Source organism: Phyllopteryx taeniolatus, chromosome 8 (assembly GCF_024500385.1).
Source record: "Phyllopteryx taeniolatus isolate TA_2022b chromosome 8, UOR_Ptae_1.2, whole genome shotgun sequence".
Lineage (NCBI taxonomy): Eukaryota > Metazoa > Chordata > Actinopteri > Syngnathiformes > Syngnathidae > Phyllopteryx > Phyllopteryx taeniolatus.
In genome coordinates, this window is record NC_084509.1 from 23,385,625 (window position 1) to 23,403,311 (window position 17,687).

At 42.2% G+C, this 17,687-nt stretch overlaps 2 protein-coding genes across 15 annotated transcripts in view; both read left to right on the forward strand.

The window, feature by feature from the left end:
• tp53i13 (tumor protein p53 inducible protein 13) overlaps window positions 1-17,687 on the forward strand; it is a 400,199-nt gene that overhangs the window by 369,988 nt on the left and 12,524 nt on the right. The gene's annotated exons all lie outside the window — the stretch shown is intronic.
• Window positions 1-17,687, forward strand: part of mecom (MDS1 and EVI1 complex locus) — a 143,430-nt gene that overhangs the window by 89,001 nt on the left and 36,742 nt on the right. For 3 of the 14 annotated variants that reach the window (XM_061781392.1, XM_061781393.1, XM_061781389.1), the window contains exon 2: window positions 16,107-16,286. The exons of the other annotated variants lie outside the window; for them this stretch is intronic. The gene's annotated coding sequence lies outside the window, so the exon portion shown is untranslated. The remainder of the gene's footprint in view (window positions 1-16,106; window positions 16,287-17,687) is intronic. 14 annotated transcript variants of the gene reach the window in all.

Below are 17,687 nucleotides of genomic sequence, written 5' to 3' on the forward strand. Positions count from 1 at the left end.
ATTCTTGGCGCCGGGCAGTCGCACGAACCCCCCCCCCCCCCCCCCTTGCAAGAGATTTTTTTTTCTTTGGTGGGGGGGGGGGGTTGGAATTTTACTGCTATGCTCTTCTGCCAATGTCTTTTATAGAGGGGAAGAAAAGAAACACACAATTTGAGTTCACTTTGTTTGGACATAGTGAATGTTAATACGGTATAGGAGTGGGCAGAGCAGTCACCAGTACAATCGGCGGCAGATGTAGACTAACCGCACGTCTATGCATAAGCGTCTGATATCAAATGTTTAAATACAACTTTTAGAGAAGGAGTTGATGGCGGGGGGAAGTAGTGCAGGCCAGGTCATAAAGGAGCTGCAATGTGGAGATGATAGAGGTGGAGGGGAGAGGAGGTGGGGTCTTGGTGTTTTTACAGTCGAGTAGCAGCAGGCTCTGTTTAATATGAAGTAAAGAACAGATCCAACTGCGTCATTAACTCTCAATTACAGCCATGAGGCGAGCAGGATAGGCTGAGCTGGGCTCAATTTGTGTGTGTGTGTGTGTGTGTGTGTGTGTGTGCATGCGCGTGTTTGTGTGTTCTTTATGATGGGCAAAATACCACCATGCTCGGTGTAAAATTGAGTCCAAATACATGCAGTTATACAGCAGGCATGGCAGCATGCTGCATTCAAGTTTGGTTTTATGGTATTTGTGCACAGTAAATATTTGCCATATTAGTAGGTGTGCGAGGGGTGTTGTTTGTTAGGCGTACCACATCAAAGTCATTTAGTTTTTCCTCCTACGCCTTTAATTGTGGGTTTTCAGATGGCATGTGCAGTGTTGTCATCTTTGACAAAAGTATTCGGTTTTGTTCCAGCTGATAAGCGCCGAGCTATGGTTGGAACCTGCACTCGCTTATCAGAAACATATTCTTCACGTGGTACAACACTTGCAAAAACAAAAATCAAGAATACTTAAAAATGATTGAAAAATTTCATTTTTACCACACAAATTAATGAGAGACATGAGCCGACGACATGAGAGGTCCTGAATTTTCAGAGGTTATCACTGTAAAATTATTTAACTGTCTGACTGATGAGGTAATGTATTGCCATCATGCTGTAAATAAAAATACAAGGGAAAAAAAAATACAACCTATATTTCTTTGGATTATTTTTAATGAATCAATGTTACTGTTGGCGGCACGGTGGACGACTGGTTAGCACGTCTGCCTCACAGTTCTGGTAACAGGGGTTCAAATCCCAGCCCCAGCCTGTGTGAGATTTGCATGTTCTCCCCGTACCTGTGTGGGTTTTCGCCGGGCACTCCGGTTTCCTCCCACATCCCCAAAACACGCATGGTAGGTTGATCGATGACTCTAAATTGCCCTTAAGTGTGAATGTGTGCACGAATGGTTGTTTGTCTATATGTGCCCTGCGATTGGCTGGCGGCCAGTTCAGGGTGTACCCCGCCTCTCCCCTGAAGATTGCTGGTATGTCATTGTCATTTTGTGTTGTCATTTTAAAAAACCTGTCATGGTAGATTGCATAGATACATAATTTTGTTGTTGATGACAAAACATCATAAAACTTTCTGGTGCAGACAAGGGCTTTTACCCAGATGGGACTGATAAATGTGTGCATGTGTGTCTGTTTGTTTGTGTAAATCCAATTTAGTTTTATATTGTGATATTTCCACTTTGCAATAAACTCAATGACAGCATGTCCGGATGTGCAGACACGTTCCCATTTACAGCATATGATGAGTCTCACTTTGGCTTTGGCTTTAGACATGTTTCATTGTTATTTTAAGGGTTAGCATACTCAGAGAGAAAACTTCAGCTCCAGGATCCTGCAGAGAAGAATAAACAGTGTAGATCATGGAAAATACACAATTATAGACAGATACACATAAAGTCAGACAAGCACATTACTTGAATATAGTCAAACTGGAAATATGCCAAATGTCAAGAAGCATTGCCCAGTGTGAATCACGCCTAGCAAGAAAGAGCTCTCAGAAAATATTTAAGTATTGTGAAGTTGCATGAACCTGGATACACAAAACCATTGCTGATGAACTTGTTCATAGACATAGATTGTCTATAGGTGAAACAAGTTCCGTGCTGTTTCTAGGAGTGTCTGTCCTGTACAAATAACTGCAAGATCACAGCGCAGAATGCTCATCGAGGTGAAGAAGAACCCTTTAGTGTCGGCTAAAGACTTACAGAAATCTCTGGCACATGCTAACATCTCTGTTGACAAACCTATGAAACATTAAACAGGAATAGATGTCTTTCTAGGACACCACTGAGGAAGCCACTGCTGTTAAAAAAAACTCAACGCTACAGATTTGAAGTTTGCACAACCACCAAAACCTCATCCCACTTGACAATTACGGTGATTTGGGACTGCTTTGCTACCTTAGGGCCTGGATGAGCTGCTATCACCGACTCGTTCCCAATTCTATCGAACCATTTTTCAGGAGAACTTAAGACCATCTGTCTGCTAATTGAAGCTTAACTATCCAAACGACACAATCAATCAAATAACCAACAACTGAATATCAGCAACAAAACAAAATATGCTTGCAGTGGCCCAGTCAGAGCCCTGAACTCAACCCAATTGAGATGCTGTGGCATGACCTCCAGAGAGCAATTCACGTTTAACATCCCAAAAATATTACTGAACTAAGACAGTTTTGTAAAGAAGAGTGGTTGAAAATTCCTCCCGAACTGTTGGTCAGGTTTGATCTGCAACTACAGGAAATGTTTGGTGACGTTATTAACCCAAAAGAGGAAAAAATCCAAAGGTTCATACATGGTTACATGTTGCGTTCAACAATAACATGACCATATATAATTATTTGTGTGATGTTAGTTTGTCTATTGTTGTGACTCAGATCAGATCCCATTTTCGGACTAACGCGTCCCCACTGAACTATTCCTTACCATCCGGTTAATTCAGTGTTAGCACCTGCTCTATGCTCGTTGTGAGTGAGTGCTTTCATTTTATATTTGTGTATTTGTCTGCTAGTACCTTTCAGAAAACAGGTGAAAGCGCATCGGTGAGTGTGGCTCTCCTTTTTTTTCACTTAACTGCACCAGTAAGACTCTCAGAATACTGGCCAAGTGACAGCTTTTAAGGTCCAAAACTTGTAAGGCAAAGTACCACTGTGATTCAAAATGGTTCACATACTTTTCTTGCAAATGTATATGTAATGGATTTTTTCCCCAATGAACTTTTGCTCCATGGGATGCCACAATGACAGTCTTGTTGGTTTCCTTTGAGGACGTTCACATTTAGATTGGCTCGCTGTCAGCATTTTGGTTAGTTACTTGGAGTTCTTCTTGGCATCGGAAACAGAGGTTGGGCCTGAGCACCCAGGCCCAACCTGGCAGGCAGGATGCTTTTGAGATTGGCAGACCAGCAGCTTGCCTTGGCACATTTCAGTCTCCATCGAGAAAAATGACAACGACGGGAGCCATGCTCATCAGGGGCAGCAGTGATGGTGATCATACTGTAGCTCCGAGTGCAAAATAAGTGCATATTGTATACGCTCGTCGCTGGCCATATTCGTGAACATAATATAATTATTTATAGGAGATTAACTGTCAGGGACCTCATGTGGAGCAGCTGCAGTGACCATTATCAGTTTGTGACAACGGACGCTGTTTTCTGTACAATGACCAAAGTATTCAGTGTCTCATCTTTTCTTATTTTCACACTGTCCTTCAGAGCTGCTGGCCTAACTCATCCTCTCATCCGCCCTCTGTGTTTGTGTGAAGAAGCTTGTTCCCCTGCTGGGACAGAGTGCATGGATGCTAGCCTAAAAGGCCCCAGGGGGACAGCGCTTTTTGAACCCCTCTTGTCCTCCTAGTTTGATGCAGTGCATCTCTGTTGTGGGTTGTCTTTGTCAGGCACAATAGGAGGTCCATTACTTCAGACCGCTCCAACGACAATCTTCGGGTTCCCCCCTTTCACTTTCTAAAAAATTCCCTGAGTTCTGCAAACTTTTTGTGTTGCGGATGAACTAGGGCACAGAGTATTTTCTTCTTCTTCTTTTTATATTAAAGACAACCTGAATATTCAACCATTTAACATGTCATTGCAGTGGCCGTGAGATCTCCTTAATCCACTTCCATTCTTAAACAAACTTTGTCATCATTACTTACAGTATTAGGTTGTCTTGTATTTAAGTCAATAGGGAGCCGTTTTCATCCACTAATATTTTTTTATTAATTTTTTTAGCATGGATGGAAGGAGCCAGAAAATGCAAATGTTCATACACAACTGCATTGTTGTTTTCATGTAAACACTGCAAATGGTCCATCCTTTGAAAGCAGAGGGCTTGCTTGTTTACTCTGAGCATGCACGAGTATATCATACCCTAAACAATAATGTTGTACATCACGGCACTGCCACAAAGCGTATTGAAAAGATGGTTTCAGATAAGACATGGTTGGAAAGTTCATCACACTGAGACTGCCAGCAACTAGACTTTTATGCCTTAGGCTGTATGTATATGTGTGTGCGTGCGTATGAGTGTGTGTTTTTGTGTTTGTGTGCGTGCGTGCTATTAGTTTTAAAAGGGAATCGGATTGTTGTTTTATGTGATTTTGCGATCCTACCTGAACACTGGAAAAATGGGTCTTGCCCGTGCATAATTGGCTAGACTTTTTGGGAGGTAGTTGGGGGACGGCCCTATTTTCTGCTCCATAATGGCACTATTGTCTGAATTTAAAAAAATAATCATACAATAGGTAAACCTAACCTTGTAAGTTAACGTGGACATCCAAAAACAAAACTTGTGGTCTCACTTAGGTAACTTCTCATCAGACGTTTTTTTCCCACACACACACAAAGGAACTAGTGGTGGGATTTAAATACATTTAAAAAAAAATCGAATGTAGGTTTTGTAATTAATTAATCACTATTAATCTCACACATACATTTTGGTCAGCACAGACATAAGCCAGCATGTGCAATAAAACATTTTTATTTTCCATCAGGCTGCTATATACAGAGATACACAAAGCAATGAGCGCAATGTGTAATTATGGCAATATAATTTCAAAGTGTTTTCGAGTAGATTATGTTCACTGAGCTTTGTCGAACCTTAATTTGAAATTAGAAAAAGTCTGTTAACAGTTTGACAAAAGTGTGATTTAATGACATAAACCTTTGGTCCAGAATACCATTAAATCAATTTCTTCTTGTCCTTCAGCCCGTCACTGAGACAAACTAGCCTTGCTCACACTTGAACGGTTAACATTGGAAAGCCTTTTAGCATTTATTCAATATATTTGATAACCTCTTTGTCCTCACTAGTAAGTAAATTCAGAGCACTAGTAGAACAACTAGGACTTACAAGTAATGCTTTTTCCACTACTAGTGCCCCTTTGGGCCTACTAATACGCAATTACCCCTTACTAGTAAATTATTGTGCTGGACTAATAACCCCTATAGGCCCAATTAGAAGACATCTCACATACTGGTAGCCTTCTGTCAGCAAAATTCCTACTAGTAGTTTCACGTCACTAGTAAAATGTATTTGTCCCAATCATGTGCCAAATCCGTCCTACTAGTGCACAGAAATATCATACGATAGTGGAAGGCAGCAGTGGAAAAAGTAAGACAGTTGTTTTCTAGTGCAACCGAGCTTGTCTTACTCGTGAGGACAAAGGGAGACGGTGTGTGGGGCATCCAAACAGGTTTTGGTGAACATCCAAAGCTCAAAACCTCCCCATCTACGAATGAATTTTGGTGGGAAAATATGTAATTGGTGGACAGAAACCCCCCCCCCCCCCCCTCGACAATTGTTTTTCCAAACTCCACACAAGAAGTGAAGATTCGAACCCGGCCACTGTGCTCCCAACTTTATGCATTATTTTCTCTGGAATTAATTAATCAATATTAACAGGCTGGCTTTCTGGGGGTTTCATCAAAGTTGCCCAACGCTGGTCTATGTAATTACATTTACGTGGTCTTGTTGAATGTCTGAATGCCAGGTTTTCAGCTCCTTATCTACCCCTGAATTCTTCCAGCTGTGCCTAATTTGCGTGAATAAGTACCGCATTGCTGTCCTCGTTGCTGTTCCTGTCGTTCCCCCTCTCAGAGAATGACAGTATGTTGATTATAAGAACAGATAAAAGTTCTACCAGCACTTGTGGCTGCTTTTCTCCATTCGTGTCTTCCTGCCTCGGTCGTACTTTTGTGCAAATTGCGACATATAGTGTACAGTGTGATGATGATGATGATGATAGAGAACAACTTTTCTTATCATGAAGATGACGATATTGGCTATTGTAGTTTTAAAAAAAAAATAGACGATGGAATATTGTGTTTGATTAGTGCAAAATTATTTTCATGGAAACATGGATTTTTTTTCATTGGCTGATTGAAACAGCTCCTCCAATTTTGTTCTATGTGATGTTCTATGTCTCTTTATTTCTTACCATTTCATAGCATTTGTGGGCTTTCCCCTGTGTGACCGCTGAGAAGCTTTTACGGTAAAGAGGTGGAGAAGCTGAAAGGATGTGTATGTGTGAAAGAGACAGCGAGAACACCCTGATATTCGTGCCCTCCTTGTGTGAATACATTAATTCATTTACCACTTTGTGGCTGCCAAACTCAAATATTTACTTCTGGAGATATTTAATATTTATGATGTCGAAAGCAAATATTGGCCTGAGGATTGAGTGACACGGAGAGGTCAAACTCTGGGCTTGGCCAAAGGGGGCAAAAGGGAATGTTATTGCCGTGTATGTGTGTGCGCGCGTGTGTGTGTGTGTGTGGGTGTGTGTGTGTAGGTGTGTTCTCCTGAGAGAGCCAATCCACATCACAGACGTGGCGCACACTGCTCTGTTTGCTCAGAGACACGCGTGCAAATAAGACACGGTTTAGCAAACAATTTACATGAATTTGTCTATTATACATTCATGAGCTTAAATCTGTACTTCTCTACTACAAAAGACAGCTGTGTTGATGAAATGGGGTCCAACTGTACACTGGAATGAATGTGAATGGGTTTGCCCGTTGCCTTCATGCGTGTGTACATCCAGGATTGCATGTATGCACATCTACATCTTTGCGAGTATGTACGTGCTTTGGAATATATGTTCCGGGAAGCTGATCCATTAAGGGGGACAGTTTTACGAGCTGGATCAGCTCAGATAAGATCTTGTTTCCTTCGGACAGATCTCCCTCACCACTGATTCCGGCTCAAGAGCTCCATGACTAAATGGTGCATACCTAATCTCTTTTGAACTGACACCCAATAGAAGCGTCGCTAAATTGTAATATCAAGTTTGCTGACAAGATCTACTTTCAGATCTGTGAGTACTTGGCACTTTGCACTGGAGGCAATCACTGAGTTAGACAAGACGACAATAAAAATGGTCTGCGTTAACCTGGGAGTTTCATTGAAAACAGAAGGTCTATGATAATAAATTGGCATCCAAAAGTAGAACAAACTTGTAGAGAGTCGCAGATTCCATTCAAGCCACTTCCTTGTGAACTTAGTCATCCCAAACACAAAGCAATCAGCTTTTTCTTATCTGTACTATTTCTCCCCTTTATCATTTCTACCTTATGATCTATCTTTCCTTTTGCCTTTCCTTCTTTCACCTTTGATAAGGTTTTGTGCAGGTGTGTGGAATGTATACAAACCAAGGATCTCAATGAAATGTCAACGATTCATTTGTTCTCTTTTGGATATGAGCGGAAGAAAAAAACATCTTTTATGGCAGAGTGATAAAAAAAAACGTCTTTCAGTGAAAGAAATGCAAAAAGATTAAAGAAAATCCTGTGACAATATTTGAAAGTGATCCACCTTCAGTTCATACCACCATCTACGTAAAAGCATCCACTTTGGTGGATGTGAGTCAAATGTCAAAAAATAAGCAGGCAAGAGATAGCTAAACAAGCATAAATCAGGATAGATAATCTGTCGGTTTACTTTTGGGTAAACACCACTAACTGCAAGTCATTCAAAAGGAGAATTTCATGACAACAGTTAATTATCATCCCACTGCATTCATGATGACACAACCCATGGGACAAATAGCAGAGGGATGGTACAACACAGAATAAACCAGTCAAGCTGGAACTCCAAGGACTCATCATATTAAAGTTATATTTGGCTTTTAGAAGGTAGATAGATGCTAAGATAATGAAGGGCATGGATGGATGAATGGGAAAAAAAATGTACCGGCATTACCAGATAAATATTAACTCAGTGACTGTTTTTTTTTTGACAATGTCTTTATGTCTCAAAAGTGTTCTCTGTCAATTGACAATTGCAGTTTTTAAATCTAACTTTGGGGACTGAGGGAACAGTTCCTGCTAGTATATAATAAAAGGCACTAACTTTCTTATCCTTAAAATTTGGTGGTCACAATTTTCATCACCCATAGATGTCTCCACGTATTACACGTGAATGCACTTGATTTTAAATGGGTTAATCTTTCGGAATCTTCTTTAGTATAGAAAGTTGTGTACCGCCGGTCATTTTTGATGAGAGATGTCCGTAGACAGAAGAAAAATCGATGTACTAGACTCCAAATGATAAAGACTGATCCAATGTATTATCTGGATTTGTCAATTACCTTTTGTAAAAGCAAATTTGGGCCCGTTTTGTGATAATTAGTAAACAAAAATTTGTGTTGTCAAGGCAAGAAGGCCAAGGCCATGTTCATTGTAGTTGGGTGAAAATAAGAGCCTGTGTGGGAATGAGTGGACTGGGCCAGCTGGTAACACTCCCTCTCTTCTTTTGTTGACTAAAACCATTTGATGCCATTGAAACAAAGCAAGACTGAATAAATGCGAGAGCAGAGGTGATTGCTAGTGTGAAGGTGCAGAGCAGCGTGATGCAATGTGAGATAGCAGCTGTTTAAGGGCTCTCTGTATGGGTGTGTACTTGTGCATGCTTGTGTGTACAAAGACATGACTAAATTCCCTTTAATCGCATCAGTCTATTATAAAACTCTTTCTTTCAAAAGCTCTCGCTCATCCCGCACCCTCTTGTCCGTCTACGTCCGTCCTTTCACTTTGCCCGAAAGTGCAGTAGGAGATGTTTTGAACGTTTGACAGTTCCACACCTGTGAGTGTAAGACAGGTTGCAACCTTATCTTCTCTGCTTTGTGCGTGGCCCTTTTCTTTGGCACTGGATATGAACAAATTGAGCATTGTGTTTAGGCAGCGGCCGCGGGGATTGTGTGGAAGGAAGCCAGCAACCCCTAACTCTGCACGGCAGTAGCCTGAGACAGGAGACGAGGAGTGATTCCATGTGTAAGAGTGCTTCCTTCACACGGACAGTGCTAATGAAGTGTGTGCACCTTTTGTTTGACAGGCCCCTTATGCAAGGCCAAGTGCTCTTACAGACACAACGGTATGCCTGTGCACCTCTTTTCAGATTATGTGTCCGTAAGGTTAAAAACACAAAATAAGTGCACTCAAAATTTGACATAACATGTTGGTACATCTTCCATCCATCCATTTTCTATGCACTACACTCTCGATTGGTTGCCAGTCAACCACAGTCAGAGTCAGGACCATTCACATCGTCACTGAGTGTGAACTGAACCCACGGGCTTCCACAGAAGTCTAACAAATGAACTACTACACACTATCAGTGACACTGTGAGTCTTGAATTTTGATTTTTGGACGTTGTTAATTTAGCGTTTGCCTTTACTGTTTTTGAAATTAAATACCTTTTTGAGATTCCTGCACTTCTGTATTGCCTCCCTTCTTGCCTGCACTTGGGTCCGCCACCTTTTTTGCCACCTCCACCCCAAAAACCCACATCCTGCAAATTTCCCAAAATCCATCGAGAAGGCGGCGACGTAGATGATATGTAGAACCAATGGGCACGCTGGTACGTCATCACAGCATGTGACTAAAACACGCAGCAGCTATTTTTGTCGGGTGCGTGGCAAGCTACGCAGACGTGCTGCGCGGGGCAATTCGTCGGTCACATGATGCAATGCGAGCGTTGTCGGACACGCGACCTCGGGAGTATAAAGAGGCCTGAAGTGTCCTTTATCAAGTTATCCAACCCCAATCTGTAAACACCGGAAACTCAGTGCAACTCAGCTTGCCTTTCATGAAGGGAATGTCTGACTCCCAGATTGATTCATTATATTTCCATAATTTATTGTGGGAACATTTATTAACAATGAAGGATGAACAGCCTCCTGGAATGGACTGTGTTCTAATTTTGAAGCATTTTTTAGACCTTGGGATTAATGTACTTTTTTTTTTTTTTTTTTTTTTTTTTCTTTTGGTTATGCACATCTATGTATTAAATCTGACAGCTGAAAATATATAATAAACTAAAAGAAAATGAGTGACATGTTTGGGGGGGATTTGATCACTACTTGAAAGGTCATTTCATATCAACCTTTATTCAAGAGTCCGAAGAAGTTAAAACCGTGTTGAAATGCTCAACATGTGGTCACTTCCTCCATGTTGTCCTGAGCAAACCAGGACAGAGACGTGTTTTTTGTGTCCTGTTCTACATGCTTTTGTTACCTCGACATTGCAATGACTGCCTTTTCCAGTCACGTGTTGGCATCGCACTTTAGGAGCCATTCGGCTTCGGCGGTTCCATTATTGTATTTTTTTACATTGTCTGTTGGAAACAGATGAACATCACAAGCCATGAATCGTGTGATCCCCTGACATGTTCACAGTTTATTTATCTCAATTTTCCAGCTGTGTGTGCCTTGGAGGATAATACTTGCACAAAGTTATCCAGATCCGTGTCTACTCTCTTGTCTCACCACTGCCCAATGCAGAGGTGTGCGTGCCTGAGTGTGTGTGTGTTTTGTAGGAAGGGTGGAGGAATGGATTAGTCAGTGTGGGAAGATCAGAAGAGACAGATACCCCTGTTTCCATGCATCCTATTAGGAAGACTCCTGTTTCCAATTATAACTGGCCGTAATGATAACACAATGTGACCAGCAAGACAATGGTATGACAGGCAAATCCTTGTTTAGTGCCTGAGAGGCGGTTAGGCTGAGCGATGAGGCTCAAAAATGAACTAGAGCAGCAAAGCAGTAAATGATGAGAGAGAGCAGCAGGGAACAGTCTTTGTGGGTATGGTTACTTTTTCCAAGGACATTCGCACACTGTTATGGAGGAATACAAACAGGGTCAAGCCAAGATAACATAAATGTACGAGTCTAAATTAAGTTTTATACACAAATAACAGCGATAAATCAAGTTACCTCGCTGTTTTCTTATTCCAAATATGCATTACTTTTATTAGCATGACTGCCAAAGTCCTCGTTTTGTTTCTTCACGTGGTTGGAGAAGCTACTGAGAAACTTCAAGGACCACAGCTCAGTCCTGCAAACCTATTTTACTTCCACTGCACACTCTATCTGTCTTGCTCACCTCAGCGTAACCCAAACATACGGACAGTGAATTTGCTGTGTTTTCTGGACATTTGGGGAAGGTATGGAGGCTCCAAACCAAACGTCAGCCGTGCCAGGCCTGAGGAGGAAGGAGGAGTCTCCTTTTTGAGGAAATTATGGCAGAATCCAAATAACAGGACCTGGGGCCCACTGTCAGGCCAATGATCGATGGTGGAAATCTCACATGCCTGCCCCGACTGGCCACCGGTGAACAAAGAGGGACAAATATAGAGACACACGACGGGTCAGCTGTGCCATAGTTGGAATGACAGACTGCTAGACCAACGGATGGAACAGAGAAGATGGCGAATGAGAGAGGGATGTTGAACAACCACCAGGTTGTTGATTGCCCGTCTCTTTGATTTGAAAAGCAGACATGTCTTGCTGTTTGGTCTACAACGTTTCCAAAAATTGCCTGCATTGAGACAGCACTACATTTTAGTGATTGCAGCTCCCGCAGCTGTGGCCACAGGAATTCAGTCCTGCCTCTTTCCACTCGTCTCCATCTCCCAAGTTATCTCCCGTTCTGGTCTTCTCTCCCTCATTTTGTTGTATCGCTCACTCCCCCCTCCCCCAACCGGTAGGGTGTAGGGATAAACTCAATAGTTACAGAAAGTATTGAGGGAAAAGGCAAGAAACAAAATAATTCATCAGCGTAGATAAACTTAAACAAATCTTTCACTTTTGTTTTTGTCGTATTTTATTTTCTGCCACTTTCAGGACTTGGGCTTTAATTGTTCTCTCGAGGTGTGACCGGGGTAGCCTATAAAGACAGCTGCTTTACTCAACATGTTCTTTACAAAGATTTCAATCAGTTGTGCTCTTTCCAGTAACCTTTCATATTTTATCCAGAGACCGATTCCCTCCCAGGTCGTCAAATAGGGATGCTACGTTGCGACTAATCTGTCTTCTGTCTTGCAACTTTAAGAGACGCTGAGGGATTTCAATCTAAACTTTGACGACAATATGAGCTACTCAGATCATGACCGAGCAACGTTAAAGCTGTAAATGCTAAAAGTCATGATTGGAAACAGGGATGAAACGACCTTCTTCCACTGTACGATTGCAGTGGGGTAGTTGGAATCTGAACAGATGTCTCCCCGTGTAGTCTCTGTGGAGTTTACATTTATGTTTTACTGTCAAATTATTTTTTCTCAGAAGTCCAGACAGAGCCAATTAATAGGCAGGAAATGAGTCAGGTCCCCGCTGCAAGTGAGCTTGACGTCGAGAGGAAATGACCGCCAATGACCAACTGAGGAAGAGGAATGACTGATCTGGGAGTGTGTGCGTGCATACATGATTCTATCCCAGTATGATCTATTCCCCTCTGTAATGTGATATAGGTCCATATTAATCATGAATAATGAAGCATTTTATGAGACAGACTTAGTTTAGGTATGAAGCGAGTCAGAAAAATATAGGTTTCCTGTAAGAACCGACAGGTACGGAAAGAAAAATGTGTCTTGTTTAGCCAGCATTCACAGACTACACATTTCTTTGCAGTGACTCTATTTGTGAATGATTTGTATTTATATATATATATGTTTTTTGTTTTGTTTTTTGTTTTTACATAAAAGTTCTGAATTGTATCCCAACCTGGGACACAGTGTATGTGTGGTCGTCCATCTGCTGCAGAGATCATCTTTTGTGCACAGAACAATGATCACAACTTTTCCCCCATAGATACAATTGCATTCAAAAGAAAGTTAGTCGTAAAATTTAAGATAAGCTTATTTTTGGAATCTGATTGTTTAATTGAACAACTTTTATGTATTATGATAAACAATTGGTCAGTGATACATTGTGGTCCTCCATGGCAACGTATTTCTCATTTAAATGGACTTTCTTTCCAAATATTTATTTTGCAGTTTTGAGTTTGGTATTCTATTCCCATTGTTCTCCAAATTTGTGTTCTCTCATTGATGCCTCCGCCAACAGCAAGTCAGGTGGGCAGAATTGTGGGTGGAATGCTGATCAGATGAGATATGCTTGTACACCTGTGTTTCCATTTCTTTGTGTGCGTGTGTTTTATTCCTGATGGTGGCCACATCATTTGGTCTGCTGCATAAGAACAAAAAGACCTCACTCCCACGGGCAGGCTACCTTTCGCCAGGAAGGAGAAGGAGAAACTGTGTAGCTTGTTGGGCTCCCTTACCATCACTCCTCCAGAGTACTTTATGGGAGGGTCAATGTAGTTAACTAGTGGCAGGCGTTCAGATGGGTTGTGCTGTGACTTCAAACAGACAACATTATGGCTCTGCACGCTCGCAGGATATTGCACTGTAAGGCCACTGGACGGGGGTTGAATTACAGAGAGGAGGCTTTGTATAAAGTCCATTAGAGCCTTAAACCAACCTAATGAAGCTGTTTCATTTACAAACTGAATGGCTCAAGGGAAACTGGGTCTCGGTTTTAATAAGACCTCATCCAATACCTGCTAATATGCTGGATTTTTTTATTATTTTTTTTTTTTATTCAAGGTACTGAGCGGGCGACTAGTGGTCCCACACAGTACCTCTCTTGGAAAAGTTAATTACGCATGATTAATGGAGCGTTTTCCTTGCAATGATATCTGTGACAGCACAAAGCTGTCGTATGGCTTGTCAGGCCCAATTCGAGCTGAATAAGTATTTATGTGATCGCATGTGATGGGGCTCCTCTCAGCAGCACCAGCCCTCATCAATCAAGCCCTGCTGCACGCAGTAGTGGGAAATTGGTCTATCAGCGTGGCTGCCTCCCCCCCACCGCCCCCCTGGCCCCTCCCCAAAACCGCCACCACCACCTCAACCACCTCCCTCCCTCCCCATTCAATCAGGCCTGGGGCTACAATGCTTCTTTAGCTCTTACTTCTGACCAACGCAGAGGTCACGGGGGGAAAGTGGGAGCCAGAGCAGAACTCATCCATTACAGCTCTTGTTTCTCTCAGTGGCAGCCGGACAGCGGGATTCTATTAAGAGCTTCGTCTATTCAGCACTGAGATTACACCAGGGCCCTCTTTCAGGACACACCTCACCACCAGCCCCTGAGGTTTCGACAAACCCTTTACCTAGCCTGGGGGCCGTAGGAACGCGCCCCACTACTTTTTTTTTTTTTAACAGCAGTCGTCGTGTTGTTTTTCTACAGCTGTAATGACAGAGACCGACAGAGAGCATGAGACCGAAAGACAGGGCAAGGAGCCCGGAGAGGAATGAAAGCAGGCAGTTTAACCTGAACCTGTTCTCGTCTGGGATGCGGACCCTCTCACGGTCTGCTTGCCTTGCGCAGTATTCGGCATTGAGCCTCTGTCACAATGACACACCAAAAGGAATTAACACTCACATGCGCTAAAGAAAATGTTCCTCTCGAAGTGAAGATGAAATGCCGTAGCAACGGTGCAAAGTGATTCAGACCGTTTTTATAAACACACTTCAACGAGTAACATCACAATCACGACTCTGATACAATTACGTCGCAATAAACACGTCGCAATGCCACATCAAACTGTCGCTGCGCCGAGGTTTCAGAAGCTCGTTTGTCTCTAGCATGCCTGAAAGGACTCTTCATTTACTTCATATGCACCATTGCATGCGAGTGAGAACGGAGGGGAGTGCTGCCAGGGTCGTGGCCCCGCTTGGACAGATGAGGGGGGTCTTCCCGTCAAGGAGGAGGAGAGAGACAGGGCTTCTGTCAAACAAAGAGAAATTTAAGACACTTCCTTATATCGGGATGTCCACGTTGTGTACACACTCTTCTTGAGCTTGGTTATGAACAACCCTTCTGTCGTATAAACAATTTCAAGAAAGGCATTTATCAGGGATAGAGAGGGAAGGGTGTGAGGAAGGTGGAATGTTCTCTCTTCCAACTAGACCCTGCTGTCAAATCTTTGCATTGAAGAGAGAAAAGGCAGATCAGGAAATACAAATGCAGAGTTGCTTTTCTATTAGCTGGCAGAAAGGACCATAAACCCGCATATCCACCTGCTGCCATTCATACATCAGAATAAATCGTGGCTTCCTGCAAGTACATTTCTGAGTAAAGTGAAACGAGTTCATCATTATTTCAGTATTCATGTTTTTGGTGATATTTTTGTTTGGTGGCGTGCGGTGAGATTTTCCCAATCAAAATGGGTGCTTGGGCCCAATATACAGTAGGTTAGATAACACTGCGGTAGTCGTTTCATACGGTCCAATCACCATTAATGATCCCCAATTGCTCATTACTGGAGTCCAAAGGATTTTTTTTTGCTACTCCTTTAGCAACAGATGAACTCAGGAGACCTTCTACAAGATTTTAGTGTATCTGTGTGCTTCCACACCAAACTCATCCAAGCATGTCTTTATTGACATTGCTTTGTGCACTGGGGCCAAGTCATGCTGGACTTCCCCAAATTGTTCTCACGAAATTGGAAGCATTGAAAATGTTAATAAGATGTTAATTACATCAAGATTCTAGCCCAGGGTTCTAGCCCAACCGCATTGGAACATTCCTTTCAAGACTTTTAAGCTCTTGAAGGTCAAGTGTCAAAAGGTTTCAGGTACCAATGACAACTCCTGAGTTTAGGCAGCAGGGTGGGTCAGCAAGCGCGGATCACTCTCGCAGTGTTTTGTCGCTCCGTTTGGAATTGGCAGCCTAAACGCGAGTTAACGGGATCGGAATGCTTCTTCAGGGGCAACGTAATCAGCACCAACTTCCTCCGATTCAGAAAGTATAAGCTAAGCTCTCCGCCTCTTTTGTTTCAGCGGAGCGGTGCTGACAGCAGAGAGGAAGCTCTGATGGTCAGACATGATGAACAAGGATAAACACCAGATCCAGGGAGACAGAGAAAGAAGTTTGACAAACTTGGATGTGACTAATGTGTCTGAGTGTTGACGTGTGCTCGTGCCATCTGCGCACCCACATCTCTGGCGAAACACTTCTTGGTGAGAGTTATGTGAGGGACGCACGGTAGTTGCTGCTCTCTGCCGAGTCAGTCGTCTCAAACATTTGCCTTTGTTAAATGTTGTGTGACAATGAGATTTTCCAACGTGACAACTAGATAAAGAAGTGCAGTGAGAGAAAGAGAGAGAGAGAGAGAGAGAGAGAGAGAGAGAAATGCGAGGGAGGTGGATTCCGATAAGGACTGAGATGGTCTGGTCATAGTCCAGCGGCCCTTCATCTGTGCCTCAGCTCTAGATATATCTGCTCTCTGGCTCCAAAGACCTCACACACACTCCTACATCACTTTTGTCTTCACCCACACATGCAATACCACTAACTCATCATACTGTACACACACAAATACACACACACACGCACACACACTCCGCCATTCCATCGCCACGGCTCAAGATCCTCCATCGATCCTCTCGGCTCACCGGCCCCACAGTAGACACCTGCAGATGATTGATCCCCAAATCAGTCTCACACAATGCCAGCGCAGTAAAAACCATAACAACCCATCATAAAAGTTGATTTATCTCCAGCGGAGCCTCAGCCACACGGTTAGAATATTAACCCAAAAGTGTATAACTGCTGAATGATTGGTCTGGAATTGAATAAACCTGACAAGCACCGATGCGCGTATCTGATGGGTCTATGCCTGAAATGTGTCACATGCGAGTCCGGGATGTTAATACGGAGCCTGTGTCATATACAACTTCAGTGCTTGTGTTTCAATTCGGTGTCAGAAAGACGCAGAATCGTGTCATCGACATCGCATATTTTCAGCAGAATTGTATTTTGACATTGAAAGGATCCCGACTAGCATGCAAAAATAATACAGCGACTTTTTTATGTCAAAATAAGATTTTATTTTTTTTAATTATTTCTTTTTTTAAATAATGTATCCCCTCTTATGCATTGGTCATTTTAAGGAGTGTAGAAACTTAAGTTGAGGATTAATTGATTTAACTGATTTTTCCCTCAAATTCAATGTGTACAGTAGTACAGTAATATTTTTTTAGCTCCATCTTGAAATGTTTTTTTTCAGAGTTCAGTCAGGAACAAAGGTTTTGAAGGAATGCATGGTATAGAAAGGGGGATTTTTATTTTTATTTTTTTTAGTATGACAGCAGAATGCAGATGATCTCTGTCTATTTAAAATATCAATGTGATGTTTTTATGATTTTTACGTGTACTCATTTATAGCTTGGATTAGATTTATGATTTATTGGTGTGATACAGAAGCCATCGTAGAATGTTTAGAATTAAATAAACCCGACAAGCAATGCATGAAAGGAAAAAAAATCAAATAGGGGATGATGAATACCTCCGGATCACAATAATGTTTTTGTTTTGTGTTCTTGTAGGAAATATTTAAAAGAGATTGTTTTTAGTATTAG